Here is a 17,888-nt window from a genome sequence, read left to right as displayed (position 1 = left end):
TCGAAAAACGTATAAGACACGTTTGTTAATTGTGACACCAAATAACGTATCAAGGCGTGGGGTTTTTGTTTTTTTTTTTATCAGGTATGAAACAATTGAGCTTTTGTTTACATTTTCATATTAAATGTTGATACACTTCTAAAACTTGATATATTTGATATAATTCTATAATTATATGATTTATCATTTTTTAATGTATATAAAATTATCAATGACTCGTCAAGACTTATCATGACTTGAGATTTGACCTTGCCTCTACGTTACGTTTTATACGATTTAGAACTTTGGATAAAAATACAACAAAATTGATTGCATACAAATTCATGGTTAATTAAATCCATATTAAATTACTCTCATTGAAATGTGGTGAAATGCCTGGATTATATAATTTGGGGGTGTTTTTGGTTGATTTGATAGATATGGTTGATTCTGATCATATAATCTAATCGGGTATACACCATTTTATTTAAATGCTTGGTTTATTTTGTTAAATAATACATGCTGTTGATTTATGATGTTTGATAGTCAATTAAAACGTATTGATGGAATTTATTCATAAGATAATTTTAAAAAATGTTTTTATATTTTGTGTTTATTAACAGTTAAGCTATATTTTTACTTTTTAAAGCAAAATATCATCTATACATTTGAGATTATTTTGATAAACAAGTCACCAATTGGTGAAAGCAAAATACAATGACTTTTTTCAAAATAACGATAAAAAATTAAGGGTTTTTTTTTTTTTTTTTTTAATCTGAAATTGACCATTTATATAGTAATATTTTAATATTAATTTATTATCTTATTAGTTTTTTAGTGTAAACTACAATCTTATTGTATTATTTGCTTGTGACATATTATATTATCAAACTCTAATTGTTTATGCTAAGAAAGGGTTTTTGATCCAATCGATCCACCTCCATGGACCATCCGTTCCCTTTGAGGAGGTTTGTCGCCGAACACCAAAAATATAATATATTTGTATAATTTAGTAAATAAGTTTTTAATTCATAAATAACAACTATCATATGGATATGAATAAATTATATAAAAATCAAAATATTCTATGATAAAGCATTTAAAAATGTTGTTATATAAAAAATAGGTGGATACTCGTATGGTACGTAGATATAAATTATGTAGTTATATTATTGATAAGTTATATGTTTTAAAATAATGTTATTAACTATAAAATAATAGCTCGTATGGTTAATCCTCAAAAGCCATACAAGAAAAGAGATGGCTATTATAATTTTGAAAGTTAAAGAGGTGTAGTAGTTATAGTGACAAAAAGTTGAATACAAATATACCGGAACAAACTTGATCTCAATGATATTTATACTACGGTTACAATTTAATGATTATAATCCTTATTCTAATAAAAGAATAAGTTTAATCTCATATTGACAAATATCATGCAATTAGATACTCTCATTAATGTTATATACCATTTATCATGCCACTTGTCAACCTATTAATTATTAATTTCAAATTTTAAATTTCCCACTCTAATTTTATTAAATTAATAATTGATTCTTCATTTTAAATTTCAAATTTTAAAATTTCTTCCTTTAATTATATTAAATTAATAACATTAGATAAAAAAATAAAATAAAATTAATATAAATTATAAAATGATATAACTCCACTTATTTATTTAAATCAACGGTTATAATTTTATATAACTAAAAATTATCTCTTAAATAATAATTTATTTAAAATAATTGATTAATAATTTTGATTTTTTAATAAGAAATATTAATTAATTTTATAACCGTGGTTATCACGGGTTATAAACTAGCTATTATTATAGTTAACTAAGTTAAAAGCGAAAACTTAGGTCATTTTTAAAGTTAAAAGGTGTTTTTTCTTTCAAATACTTCAATTATTTTTTTCAAAATAATGTCCAATTTTCAATTAATAATTAAGTACCATAAAATCAAAACATGGTTGAAACTTGAAATGATCAAATAAGTCTTTAGTTGAAAGTTAAATAATCTTATAAGGTGTACAACTAAAACTAGTTGATAGCTGGAAATTTAAAATTGGTTGCTACAGCTGAAAACTGTAAGTTTTATTTATATAAAAATATTTGTAAAAAATAGTTATTAGCCTTTAAATACTCTAAATATGTTAAATTATATAAAATCCAAATGCTAAAACTTCCAAAAAAGTGTTACTACCCCTTTGACTCCAAATGCTAAAACTTTCAAAAAACTGTTAGAAATAGCTTTTGAATTAGGAGATTTATGTTACAGTAAAAGCTAAAAGATGTTATTATCAAGGAAATTTATTTCTTGAAGTTTTTTTTTAATTCAAAGTTAAAAATTCCAAAAAGTTGGTATGCTTTAAGATAGATGTTTATATAAAACAAATTAAAGTCCGAAAACAATTAATTTCATGAAAATATGTTGCCTTTAAATACGGTCGTTTTTTTACAACCGATAAAAAAATGATACAAAGATGCAGGCAAATGGGCCTGCCAAGGATCTTTTCAAAGCATCGTGTAATTTTTGGACCACTTAAATGTTCTTATAAAGATACTTGATCAAATTTATAAAAAATATAAGATACTTTTATACATTTAGATAGAATAATACTTTTATTTATGTAGACCGTAATAAAATGGATAACATCAAATCAAGAACACTTTTTATTACGAAAACATTCGAGAATAAATTTGAACCATATATTTTTTTAAATTAAAATCATCAAATAATATTAATTTAATTAAAAAATAAGTAAAAAAATTAAAACTCTCACTAACCAACACCGTTCACCACCACCACCTGTCACTGTCATCCACCTCCACCACTCATCATCATCACCCCCACCCACCACCCCAGAGTCGGTCCTGAAAAATTAAATATTTTCAAAGACACATGACGAACAAGAAAAAAAATGCCCTTATTTTTATTATATTTTTTTAAATAAAAATATATAATGAATAAAACTGGGCCCTGTGTAGCTGCCCACTTTGCCCCCCCCCCCCCCCCTCAACGCCTCCCTTGCACCACCCACCACCATCACCACAACCCGTCACCACCACCACCCACTGTCACCACCCAACCACCACCACCCACCTCCACTGCCCATCACTACCACCCACCCACCACCCATTATTATGACCACCACCCACTATTACCACCAACCACCACCCATCACCACCACCAGCTACCACCACCACCTATCATTACCACCACCCATCACCACCAACCACCGCCATTAGCAACTTCCACCACCGACCACTACTACCTGCCACGACCACCCCTATCTACCCCCACCAAGACCACCACTACCTACCACAATTACCACCGATCACCACCCACCTCCACCACCACCCCACCCATCACCCACCAAAACAACTACATACTACCACCAATACTACCCGTCTCCACCACCCATCACCACCACCACCACCTATTAACACCACCCGTCTCCTTCGCCCATCACTACCCACGACCCACTATAACCACCACCCCTACTACCACCCACCACCCTACATGTCACCCCCATCACCTTTCACCACCACCACCACCACCTACAACCTACCACCACCATACATCACCACATGTCATAATTGATGGGTTTTGAGCATAACAAACAAAAACCTATGTGTACATGCAACCCTAATTGAAGATCTATATTTTCTCTAATTGAACATACAACATTTGAACATCAATTGAGAAACCCTGATTCTATTATTATATTTTCGAAATCATTACTAGGGTTAAGAAAAACATACCTTAGTTGTTATATGGCAATAACAATGCAAATCCTTGGTGTTGTTGAAGCTTTGAGAGCAAGCACCACAAGTGTCGTGCTTCTAATGGTTCACACCCAAACCCTAGCGACCGAGGAGCTTGAAGAGAGAGAAGAGAGAGGTAGAATTTCAGCCCCAACTTCTTTAAGAATGTATGAACGAAAGTATGAGGCTTAGGGGACTTTATATAATGTACCCAAAAACCCGAGATATGTCCCAAAACAATAAAATAACATTATCTTACTTTTAGTGTTTATCTGGTTTCCTAATTATCCTCCAAGGATGATTGTGGATATTCTAGATATTCTAGATCCTCTAGAACCATGAAAAAATGTCCAAGGCTCTAGGATGGTTCTAGAATGCCTCTTGTTCAACTATTAACAATTGCACTTTAGCTCCTACACTTTTAATTAATTCCTTTAATCCCAAAAATTAATTCCATTTAATTTCTGATTCAATATTAATTAACTTTTGTTATTTATAATTAATATATTATTCTCATAATATATCAAAAAATCATTTATTCCAATTTATTAATCAAATAATAAATTCAACCTCTCTCTCCAAAAGTCATCCTGTCTAGTTGCTAGTTTTGGGGCAACCCAAAAAGGACTATGCTACTATCAATTCAAGTATATACTAATTATAGTTATGAGTTTAGACACCTAATTCAACGGTCTCCCACTTAGATGAGTCTAATAACTAAAGTTGCCAGTATTACTTCCAAAAATGATTAGCAAATTGTAGCTCTCAAAAGTTGTTGTCGAACTCTGACCCAGTCAGATACATATCCTAAGATAAGTGATCAAATATTCCTTCCTTCTACAAGATATCTGTTAGGGGTGTCTAACCCAACAAATAAAGGGGTATAATAGACTCCAAATACACTGCTTTAATGCACTAAAAAGTAGTACAAGGCAAGTAGGGTCGAACCATAGAGACACGGGACAAAAGTCTATACCTCTTTGTGCAAGGTACTTTGATCTCAAGAAGAGGGGTTTGTTTGTAAAAGTGAATAATAAAATAACAATCAACTTAGGAACATGCAAAAAATGAAATAGATTTGTAAACAAGTTGTAAAAGTGTTTCCAGTTCCAGTTCTCAATGTTGTTGTTCAACTTGATTATGACTTGATGTAATTCAAGATTGCTATTCTAAGTTGGTACTAAAAGATATTAACATGCTATAATACCTCTCGCTTTCCAAATTATCTAACCAAAATACGCTCTTTGACTAGACCTAGCTTCACTAATTCAACCTAAACACGCTCTTAGATTGTATCGAAAAACTGCATTAAGTTTTGTACAAGCTTCCCAACAATGTTCATTTCTTCTCATACGCTTGGAAGTGTGAAAACATGTGATATAAGTTTTACAATAAGAAAACTTATTGCTTGTTACCAATTATTAACTTAATAGAACGATTAGGTGCCCTAAAAGTTAACTAACTGCACAAAAATTCAATTCATGAAAGTGAACAATCAAACACAAATCAAATTTAAGGGTTCTAGTTTAAACAAAAACATAATCACTAGAATAGAATCATAAATCAAACATCAAATCATATGCTTCAAGTCAAGCAATCAACATGTTTTGAACAAGAACTAAAAACTAGGGTTTCTTAGCCACACATGGCTAACAACAAATCAAACAAGAATAAAGATGGAAATAATGTGCAATTACAACTTACAAATACTAGAAATAATGTTTCCAAATGATTACTGATCAAACCCTTGCAAAAAATTTCGAAATCCCCTCTCCAAATGTGCTCTGATATGATGTGTTTGTGTAAAAATGGCCCTCAACCCGTAATATGAAAGATAGGAAAAACTGTCAAACGTTGGTTTTTGGGTCGAACACGGCCCGTGTTCAGCATGGTCAACAACTCACATTTTGGTCAACACGGCCCATGTTGATTTTGCAGTGTAAATCCAACACGGCTCGTGTACCCCTCTGACTTCGAATCCAAACTTGATTTTTCCAACTTTTTCGTTCTTCGCCCGATCATCCCGAAATCTTCACCAATGCTTCCCAGTACCTCCCAAAGCGCATTCCAAGCTCCGGTTTACCCGAAAAAGACATGAAAGTGTGCAAATAAGATTGTTATAGAGACGAACATGAATATGATGAAATGCAAAAAAAAGGAAGAACAATTATGCTAAATATATGCATAAAAGGGGGTTAAAAGATGTGCAAAAAGGTGCACAAGATACAGCTAACAATATCGTATAGAAATGAGACATAGATTATAATCAATCTCATTGCCCAAGTTTTTGTTTCCCGATTTTCTGATTTATGACGACTGCAATCAGACTACCAATTGAACACATCAATTCAGTCCAGGCTTACCCAAGCACTTTAGATGTCGACATCAAATCATCAAAGGGGCCAAAGATATCACTTTTCCCGTTAGGACAAAAGGAAAGGATAAACTTTGACTCATATGTTTGCACTATTTACTCATCAAATCATGCACAACAATACATTTTATAACATCAAGTTACTGATGCATTTACGCATTATCAATGCACAACTGAATCGTAAACAACAACTCATATATCTTTGTTTCAATAATATAAGATATTATCATCTCAATATTACTCGTGATAAAATCCATGAAGTAATTCTCTGAGCGTGGGTTTATCTAATACTCAAAATCCCCATTTTCTAAGTACTCACGAATGTTTCAGCAAACCATTGCTATGTCTAAACCCGTAGACATTCTACAATCCAATTCATGACATTCTTAATTCGCTACTTACTTCCAAAAGTATGATTGATTGTGGGGTTTTAAATAATCTAATTATTCGGGAAGTAAAACATGCAAAGTGAAACATAAGAATAACCTAATTAATTATGGTCTCAAGACTATTGAATATAAATAAAACTCTTATTATTTAATCACCATATTAATTAGACTTTATTCATTGTATAATGTTTCGAGTAATCAACTAAACACTTGAATTAAACATCATTCATGCCATGTTATAAACATGCATACTATATTTCTCTATGGTCCTTCCTTTGTGAACATATCGATTTGACATTATTCCAATGATTCTCATTTCACAATTCCAAATTCTTGTCACTACTAAAAGTGTTAGAATTCCAAATTTACATGCAATATCCTTTTGTGATGTCGAGGCTCAAAAGTCACAGAGACTTTGTCAACGATATTACAAAATGTTCCATAGAAACTTTGTTAAGTAAAATAATTCTATGGTAGCAAAGTCTCAAATTCAAGATACACTCCTTGAACATCTTCCTTCCATTAAAGCTCCTAACTCACATGTAGATTTTATCATCAACTTCCAGTATAGAAAATTTCCATATTCCCATATGACCATCAATTTTGATCAAGAATCATCCAAATCTAAAACATGTCACTATGATCCTTCCAACCAATACTATACTTCCAACTGTCCACAAGCAACCATACCTTTGGTATAACCTCAAAATGTCCTTGACAGTTGTTCAACAACTTTAGTCACATCCAGTTCTAGTTCTTTTTCCTTTTCAATGCCCAAGGCATTTGGAAAAATCGGAATATGTGAATATTATAGCACATGTAATCGTTCCTATATCCAAAGAATATATGACTCGATCCATTATGTCTTACATAAAGACCTGATATCTGCTCAGTCTCATGCTATAATATTTCCATATATCGAATTTCATATGTTGAACCAATCAAACACGATATTCATATATGTCCAAGACTAAGTTCCATTAAAATCCTTCAATCTAAACTTTTAGATTTAAAACGAAGTATGAGTGCCCTCTCCTTTAAGCCTTTACTATAGTGAAACAATTTACAAACTTTGCAACTTGCAAATTTATAAACTTTGTTTCCTACAAATAGTACTACCAACTTGCAACACTTAGCATAACAATTATGCTCCCATTATCATAACATTTATGCTCCGACTAGCTTTAACATGTATTCAGAAATCAACTGGACTCCTAGAAATCAATACTCTTTAATTTCTTACTAAAGTATAGATTTCTGACATGCGATGCTTCGATAAGTCTCTAGGTAGACTTCTCAAGCTTATACACCTTCATCAGATAGCGTATGTGTGTGAGTTTAAATCATTTCAGAACATATAGCTATATGCCCTGAAAGTTCAAACAATTCCTTGCCATTTCTCATAATTCGAACTATAAAAAAGGATGACGTAATCATATTGCGAATTTGAGAATGAAATTATCACAACCACTAACCATGATGATATTTATAAAATCTTAAAAATCTACTAGCGAAAGTGTTTCCTCATAATCATTCTCATGAATTAGAGCGAAAACTGTGCCACATAGATTTTATGGTGTATACGTTCCCATCCATGTGAATCCATCACTTCCAACCTACAATCAAAAGACAATGTTTATGAAAAATTCAAATTCTAATTTAGCTTTCATGGACTTGTTCTTAATTTCTTTCCCTCTGGTAGCACAAGGTCCTACCAGCGCTTCCATGTTGTTTAAGCAGCTCACCCCTATTGACCAACGTACTATCATTGACCAACATGCTATGCCTTTTACAGTCAAATGAGAACCATATAACTAATAAGCATTGCCAACTCAACAGGAAGGTACACATAAACAAGAATATGTCAACTTAACACGATAGTTTTTCAACCTCAGGTCATGTACTAGTGATAAGTAAAAGGTTTATTCTTGATTGACTCCTGAAACTCTTCAAGATCATTAAGACTCCCACCGAGCTCTTGACATATAAGTTTATCTCTCAAATGAATTCCTTGATGAGCAAAAACAAATATTCAAAAGTTAGTGTGGATTCTCGACAAGAAACACTTCATGGAATTGGCCTTAGTTCATCCTTTGTTTTAGCAAAAACATCACAACTTCCAATTCCGATGTGCTAGAGTAAGAAAACATTATTACTCCACATTTCATGAGGTGTAATAATCTTCATGGAAAAATCCTTCAAACACTTTGGCTTGACTTGTGCTCTTAAGCATTTCTGTTTCAACAGCAATCAACATATGTGTCACATCAATTTGGGTCATGTTGTGGTTACTCATATAATAGTCCTTAATAAAATGATTATATGACTCAGGAAGCGAAAGTAGAACCAAGTCAATGGCTAGCTCCCTTTGGAAAACAACACCCAACATATCCAATTTGTCAATGTATGATTTCATTTCCAGAACATACGCGCACACAAACTTTCCATCTTGATGTTTACATGCCAACATGGCTTGAGTAATTTCATATCTTTCAACTTGAAGAAAGCATGACTTGGGGAGAGTAACTGGAGGAGGAGGAGAAGGAAGAGTTGAAGAAGCATGACTTCCAGTTCCACCATTGCTTGAAGAAAGGAACATACTTTCACCTTAATCAGAATGTGGAAGATCATCTTCAGAACTAAGAGGAAAACCACTTCCCAAAGAACGAGGAAGACCATTGTTGTCTGAACTTGACATCTATAATAGGAGAAAAGAGAATTCAAGTTAGTTGACATTAACCCTTAATTATTAACCCATAAATTTAAGTCAAGGCTAGGATCCGTATTTTCGATTCGAACTTTGTAAAGAGATGCCGTAATCAAATTCGAATATATTTTAGGTAGGTAAAACATTTTCCAATTTCAATCTCATGAAACTCCTAGATCTTTTGAGATTAATTGAATCTAATTAGTGGCATGTTTAATCTCGATTATGCTCTCACTTTTGTGAATGGGATGCCAAGGATCACAAACGAGATGTGAATAACCATGCAAATTAGCTTGGTATGTTATTTATCATCTCCTTTTAATGTGTCGGTTAACCACACACGCTCTATAAATCAAAAATAATTTTCGAGACACCCATTACCATCTTTATTAGTCCCACATTAGTGTGCCGGTTAACAACACATGCTCCATTAACGACTTATAAAGTGTAATATGCAATTTCATGGATTAACATCAAATTCACATTTTCTCTAAAGAAACTAAGAGTGGGATTTTAGAAAATAGGTTAGTTACTTTTTACCATTATACTTTTAATGATGTTATGTCTTATCAAACCCATTCGACTAACGACCCTCCACCATATAAGAGACAGGTGGGTAAGTATGGATACCCAATAGCGGTCATTTTATAGGCCGCTTCCTTAAACTTCCCTCATAGTATGACTTTGTGAATGAGGTGTACTAGCGGTTCGACTGACTGTTCTTATACATATAATATATATGAAATCTTTAATTATATACATAGTATAAGGTGTATTTTAAAACATTTTTAAAATTCCAAGGGTTCAATCTTTTAACAAATTAAACTTTTAATTTAATTAAATTTAAACCATTTTATGGATTTATTGATTATCTTTTAATTAATCATTTAATTAAATTATTAATAAGATCCATAAGGATGTATTTTAAACTTTTCAAAATACTAGGCTTTTTAAATCTTAAATTTCGAAATTAAAAAAAATTATTTAAATTTAAAATTAAAAACAAATGATTTAATAATTATCTTTTAATTAAACACTTAATTAATTTTTTTTAAATCAATTGAGGATTATCCAATTAAATTAATCAAGATAATCTAATTCTAATCCTCTCCCCATAAATTTCGAAATTCATGGAAGGTATAAAACAAATTTATAATTATCCAATTAATCAAATAAACAGATAATTACCAAAAATAAGATAACCCTACCAAAACCCTAATTTTCGAAAAATGTTTATCTTGGGGAGGAAGGCAAGGACTTCAATCCTTGCCATTTTCGAAATTCTTGAGGGTTAATGAAACCCTAATTTCGAAAAATGTAGGGCAAGGGAAAGGGTTAATACTCTCTCCTATTTTTCGAAACTTAGGGCTTAAGGAAACCTTAAATTTGAAAATCCCTTAGTCCAAGGGGGTTTAATTGCCATAAACCTTAATTGATCAAATTCAACAATTATAATCAATTCAATAGAAAACAAGCCGAGGCTCTGATACCACTGATAGGTTTTAAGCATAATAAACAAAAACCTATGTGTGCATGCAACCACATATGAAGATCTATGTTTACTCTAATTGAACAACAACATTTAAACATCAATTGGGAAACCTTAATTCTACTAGTATATTTTCAAAATCATTACTATGGTTAGGAAAAACACACCTTCATTGTTATATAGCAATAACAATGCAAATCCTTGGTGTTGTTGAAGCTTTGAGAGCAAGCACCACAAGAGTCGTTTCTTTAATGGTTCACACCCAAACCCTAGCGACCAAGGAACTTGAAGAGAGAGAGGAGAGAGGTAGAATTTCAGCCCTAGCTTCTTTAAGAATGCTTGAACGAAAATATGAGGCTTATGGGACTTTAAATAGTGTACCCAAAAACCCTAGATATGTCCCAAAACAATAAAATAACATTATCTAACTTTTGGTATTTATCTGGTTTCCTAGTTATCCTCCAAGGATAATTCTGGATATTCTAGATATTCTAGATCCTCTAGAACCATGGAAAAACGTCCAAGGCTCTAGGATGGTTCTATAATACCTCTATTTTAACTACTGAACAATTTCACTTTAGCCCATGCACTTTTAATTAATTCCTCTAATCCGAAAAATTAATCCAAATTAATTTTTGATTAAATATTGCTATTTTTAATTAATATATTATTCTCATAATATATTAACAAATAATTTATTCTAATTCATAAATCAAATAATAAATTTAACCTCTTTCTCCAAAGGTTATCATGTCTAGTTGCTAGTTTTGAGGGCAACCCAAAAGGACTGTGCTACTATCAATTAAAGTATATACCAATTATAGTTATAGGCTTAAACACCTAATCCTACAATAACCACCCATCACCACCATCCTTCATCACCAACCCATCAACATCACTGCCATCGACCCACCCACAACCCCATCACCCAACCTGTCACCCCCACCCCCACCCATCACTAACCACCACCCACAACCAAGACAAACCAACTATCACCCACGACCACCATCACCCATCCCCACCTACCAACCCACCACTTTCCCCACCTCCACCCCCATTACCACCCTACCTACCATCACCTGCCACCAACACTACCATCCACTATCTCCACCACCACCACCCTACCTGTCACCCCCACAACCACCACCCACCACTAATCACCAACCACAACCACCACAAACCAACTATCACCCATGACCCTCATGAACCACGATCCACTGCCACTACCACCCCACCACCCTCCCCCACCTCCACTACCACTACCCACCATACGCCAACACCCATTTCCACCATACCACTACCACCCATTACCTGCAACCATATATGATTAAATGTATATAATCACATAAATCATGTATGATTATATGTATTTAATTACATAAATCACATGTGATTAAATTAGATACATATAATCACATTGATTAAATGTATCTAATCATATATGATTTATAGAAACAAGATTCTTTTACATGTTTTCCATTCAATAATTTTCTCATGTATTTAATCATATATGATTATATGTATTTAATAACATACGATTAATGTGGACAAAGATTTGTTTTTTCAGTTTTTTTATTCAATGGTTGTTCTCTTGTATATAATCACATGTCATTATATGTATCTAATCACATATGATTTATATAGAAAAATTTCTTTTTCGTCCATATAAATCATATGTGATTAGATACAGATAATCACATGTTATTAAATGTATTTAATCACATATGATTAAAGTTGACAAAAAACAATTATTGAATCGAGAACGCAATAATGAATCTTTTGTACTTAAATCATATGTGATTGGATATATATATATATATATATATATATATATATATAATCACATTTGATTATATGTATTTAATCAAATATGATTTTTGTGGATAATATTTATTTTTGCGGTTTCAATTCAATAATTGGTCTTGTGTATTTAATCACATGTGATCCTATGTATATAATCATATATGATTTTAGGCGTACAAGATTCATTTTTGTGTTCTCGATTCAATAGTTTTTCTCATGTATTTAATCACGTGTGATTATACATAAAAACATATGTGATTAAATACACGAGAACAACAATGGAATTGAGAAAGCAAAAATGAATTGTGTCCACATAAATCACATGTGATTAGATGTATTCAATCACACACGATTAATATGGATAAAGATTTGTTTTCGTGTTTTTGATTCAATATTTGTTATCGTGTATATAATCACATGTGATTATTTGTATTTAATTACATATCATTTATATGCACAATATTCATTTTTGTCCATATAAATCATATGTGATTAGAAGGATTAGAGTTAAAGAATTGGAACCCACATGTTGAACTTTATGCATTCTTGTTGAAGTGCTTTTGCAACCGGTATTAAAATTTTTGCAGCTTGTTCATATACTATATAGTAAATACTATATAGAAAGACCATTTTGTAACTTCAGTAAATCATCAGTGAAATAAAAGTAGTATTGGTATTTTACATTTTTCTTTTGTTGTTGTTGTTAATCATGACTACATGAAATGAAGCGAAGGCGCAACTACTTTGGTGGAATTCCTTTTACATTGAAAGGCCTTAGAGATCAGATATCACTTGGTCTTCTTTTACATTAGGTGATGTTAGATGGTTTGATTTAGTAAAAATTCTACAATGCTTGCATAATTCATCAATATGAAAAAAAGAACGAATCTCTTCTTTGCCTAGCTCTGGCAACATGAGAACCTCACAGTCGTGTAAGTATTCAGACATCATTCCCTCACTTCTCAAGATATTACTAGTCTATATATATAACAAAAACAAAAACAGAAATGTCATTCGAATTTCCATATTTTCTTACAAAACGATGTCAGTTTTTCAAGAACATTTTCATCTGTTAGGTTAATTTCCAATAAATTTCAAATTATAAAGGTTAATATATATAAAAATATATACATTATAAATAAGTAGAGAGAGCATGACTGTTCATCACTATCATCTGAATGTAGAATATCAACAAAAAGCAATACACTTTTTTCGAAAACAAAGAAATTTTAATTAGGGTTTTACATAAGCATTGCAGACAGACATATGTACGTGTCTGTATATATGTATACACACCCATATATGCGACAAATTTGGAATTTACAATACAATTTTAAAAAATTATGAGAAAATAACCCAAAACTATTTAAGGAAACATTAAAATATCAAACCAGTTCATGTTTTAATTTTAGTTACAAAATGTGACGAATTTAAGGTTCATGTTTACAAATATACCAACATACAATTAATATATATATATATATATATATATATATATATATATATATATATAGAGAGAGAGAGAGAGAGTGAGAGAGAGAGAGAGAAAGAGAGAGCCTTGTAGTAGAGTAGAAGAGATATGGGTCTTGCAGGGCTTTGTCACAACTGATGCAACCATTGTTTATGTTTCTACATTCTCTAGTTTGAGGCCTTGGATTGAAAAAACACAACTTTATCACTATTCGTTGTATAAGACTAGAGAGAGAGAGAGAGAGAGAGAGAGAGAGATTAGACACAAAAAATGAAATAAAATGATCAGTTGAAGAACATGAAAAAGGTGACCAAACAAGAAGATGAAACTTATAATCCAATTTTATTATATAAACTCTCACATGAACGTAAGAACAATCCAATAAATTCTCAGCGTCTCCAACCCTAATAACATCATGATAGACATACCTCCTTATCTACATACACAACCACACATAATTAACATTAAATTCAGAAGAAATAAAGGAATTTGTTTCAATTCGTGAATTGTAATTTGAAAAACCTATAGGAGACGATGAGAGCCATGAGGAGAGAGACAATAAGGGCAAATACCCTCACAACAATCAAGACATAATATGTTTTTTTTCGTTCTTTTTTGCATCTTGATGAATTATGCTCTTTCAAGCATTTTGTTGAACATCTAGTGTGTAAGGCTCATTTCCCCCTTTTATTATCATATTTAGAGTACCATAGCTGACCAAATAACTTCATAATAGGATCATGTAAGAATCATTTGACCTGTTATAAGAGTCTCCGATGTTATTGGAAACATTGAAGGTGAGCTCTTCCAGCAATGGAATTTCAGAGAACATTTCGATCAAGGTAGCATGAGAAACGTAAGCTTCACCATGATTTGAGGGTGAGCTTTTAGACTGTAGGAATATCGTCAGTCTAACAATAGAAACATGAGAGATCCAGAGAGTTGATATCTCTACAGTTCTCGAAAATTGGAATTATATCGGCTTCGGGAGGTAGCTAAGGTGGCCATTGGTGCCACCAGACTAGCTTGATCTGAGAAAATGGCGTCCATTGAGAAGCTAGAAGCTCAAGAGCAGAGGGATTTCGTGAGTAGATGATGAGTGATACAGTTCTCGAAAATTGGAAGTATATCGGCGTTTCGAGTGATTACGGTGATTATGAGATTCTGGAGGTAGTCTAGTTTTTTTAAGTGATTCTGGTGGATGTCAAGTGGCGAAGGTCCGATGGTCTCAATGGTGGGGGTCAGTGTAGTTGGAGAGTGTTATTAACTATATATATATATATATATTATTTTAATTAAGAAAATTTATGTTGGAATAGTGTCTAAGGCTGCAACTATATTAGGCAAGTATTTGACCCGATTGTGCATGGTCCTTTTGGGTTGCCTTCACCATAGCAACTTGATAGGATGATTTATTATGAGAGAATAAATATTATTTATGTATTATGAGAATAATATAATGAATAATAATATTGTTATTTGATTAATATAAGTCATAGATTAATTAGTATTAATTTGGTGACTTAAAGAGATTAATTAAATAAGAGGGTATGAACTGTCAATTGTTTGATAGTTACGCTTTGGGCTGTAAATCCTTCTTGGATAGAGGATGGAGGAATTCTAGGGCTTGGGATAGCCTCAAATTCGTCCAAGGCTTATCTTTGGAAAGGATTTGGATTGCTTTAAGGAAAGATTATCCAACTAGGGTTTAAGGGTGAAACCCTAGGAGCCTTACAAGTATATATAGACCCCTAGGGCAAGGGAAATCGGCACCTATGCTAAAGCAAAGAAACCCTGGCCGATTTCTAGCCTCTCTCCTCTCTCTCAAATCATCCTCCTTGCTAGTTGGTGTTTGTAAGCCATTAGAGGAGTGATAATTGTGACTCTAGAGCTCCAAGACAACAAGATCAAAACAAGAGATTCAAAGGTAAACTTCTAGATCTGATTTTGTATTGTTCTTATACGTAATTAGTCATTAGAAGTCTTGGATTCAAAGCATGTTTAATTAAAGAAACCTAGATCCAAGCATTAGGGTTTGCATGTGCACATAGGAATGTTCATATGGCCAAAACCCATTAGTGGTATCAGAGCCTAGGTTGGTTTCTATTAAATTGTTGCTTGTTTGTTTGAATCTTGCTTGAAAAATTCGATTTTTATGTTTCTGAGTCATGGAATCGGCGAGTCCCATGGTGGACTCGGCGAGTTGGCCTGACTCGGCGAGTCCCATGGTGCACTCGGCGAGTCCAAGCGTCAGGAAGGGCCAGATTCGGGATTTTTTTGATATTTATCTTATGGAAACTTGCCTTTATCATATTAGATCAACCCTAATCCGATTTTTTGATATATATGACTATAATCTTGATCTAATTAAAGAGATTTATCAATTAATAAAATATTTAATTTCCTTATGTGATAATTAATTAATTATTTTGATTAAATTGGTAATTATCTTGCAAGAAATCATTAAATAAATCAAATATGGATAATTATGGAATTAATTGTTAATTGAGATTATTTGTTATTTGATCCTCCATGTTTTAAATGTTTAAAACTTGTCCTCAAGTTTTGAAATTTATGTTTTGTGATTAAAAGTTTTTAATTTAGAAAATTTAAATTTCAAACCCTAGAATTTTACAAGTTTAAAATACAACCCTATACTAATATAATATTACAAGATTAATATATATATATATATATATATATATATATATATATATATATATGTATAACTAAAATGCTAGTCTTACCGTTAGTAGGTCTCATTCACGAAGCCGATCTATAAGGTGGGTATAAGGTTGTGGCCTATAAAATGGCGCTTAATGGGTGTGTACACTCACACCCACCACTTGCTTGATCGGTGGAGGGTCGTTAGCCGAACGGGTATGATAGGGCAACCTCATCCTCTCATTAAAAGTATAATATGAAATACAAAGTAACTACATGTTTTTAAAATTTCCCAATCTTAGTTACTTTAGGAAAAGTGAATTGATGCAATCCCATGAAATTACACTTTGCACCTTGCTAAGAAGTTAGTGGAGTGTGTGTGGTTTACCGGCACACTAATTGGTTCTAAGCGAAGGTGGCAAAGGGTGATTCATTGTTTATCATAGTTCGATGGAACGTGTGTGGTTTACCGGCACATCGAATAGGTGATCGTTACAATGAAGGCACCATGTGAATTTGCATGGTAATTCACACCCGCTTTGTGATCCTCGGTATCCCAGTCACCAACAAGAGGGGCATATCGAGATTTAAACATGCCATTGAAATGTTTCAATGAATCTCATCTAAACCTAGGAATTCTCAAATTAATTTAGAACTTAAAGTTAGGTTTTATGGTGGAGAATTAGTGAATCGTCATTCACTTACCTTCAAATTGTTTGCATGTTAGATTACGGCATCCCTTTTCTAATATGTAAATATTGTTGTTGGATCCTAGCCCTAATTTTCTTATTGGGTGATAATTAGGGATTCATATTCTAATCTATCTTTTTCCTTTCTATTTTTTGATGTCGAACGCAAACAACGATGCTGCTAGTTCTTTCACATTGATGAGCCTTTGTCAAAAGGTCACCTTCGATGGGACGAACTTTGGCGAATGGATAAGATACATTCGCACTATTGCTCGCTATGAGGATAAGGAGTATGTCCTCGATGAGAAGCTCGAGAAAATCAACCCTGAAATTGCTACTCCGGCTGAAATGGCCGCTTTTAAAACTCACGAGCGTGATGCAACGAAGGTACATTGCATCATGATAGCCACTATGAACTCCGAATTCCAAAAGTCCTATGAGGACATGTACCCGTATGAGATGCACCAAGACTTATTGGAGAGATACCACCAGAACGCGAGACAAGAGCGTTATGAGATTTTCACTAACATGATTTCCGCTAAGACGGGTCATGG

This window comes from Lactuca serriola, chromosome 1 (genome assembly GCF_051521515.1).
Source record: "Lactuca serriola cultivar US96UC23 chromosome 1, Lser_US96UC23_V15, whole genome shotgun sequence".
NCBI lineage: Eukaryota > Viridiplantae > Streptophyta > Magnoliopsida > Asterales > Asteraceae > Lactuca > Lactuca serriola.
Note: the sequence above shows the minus strand (reverse complement) of the source record.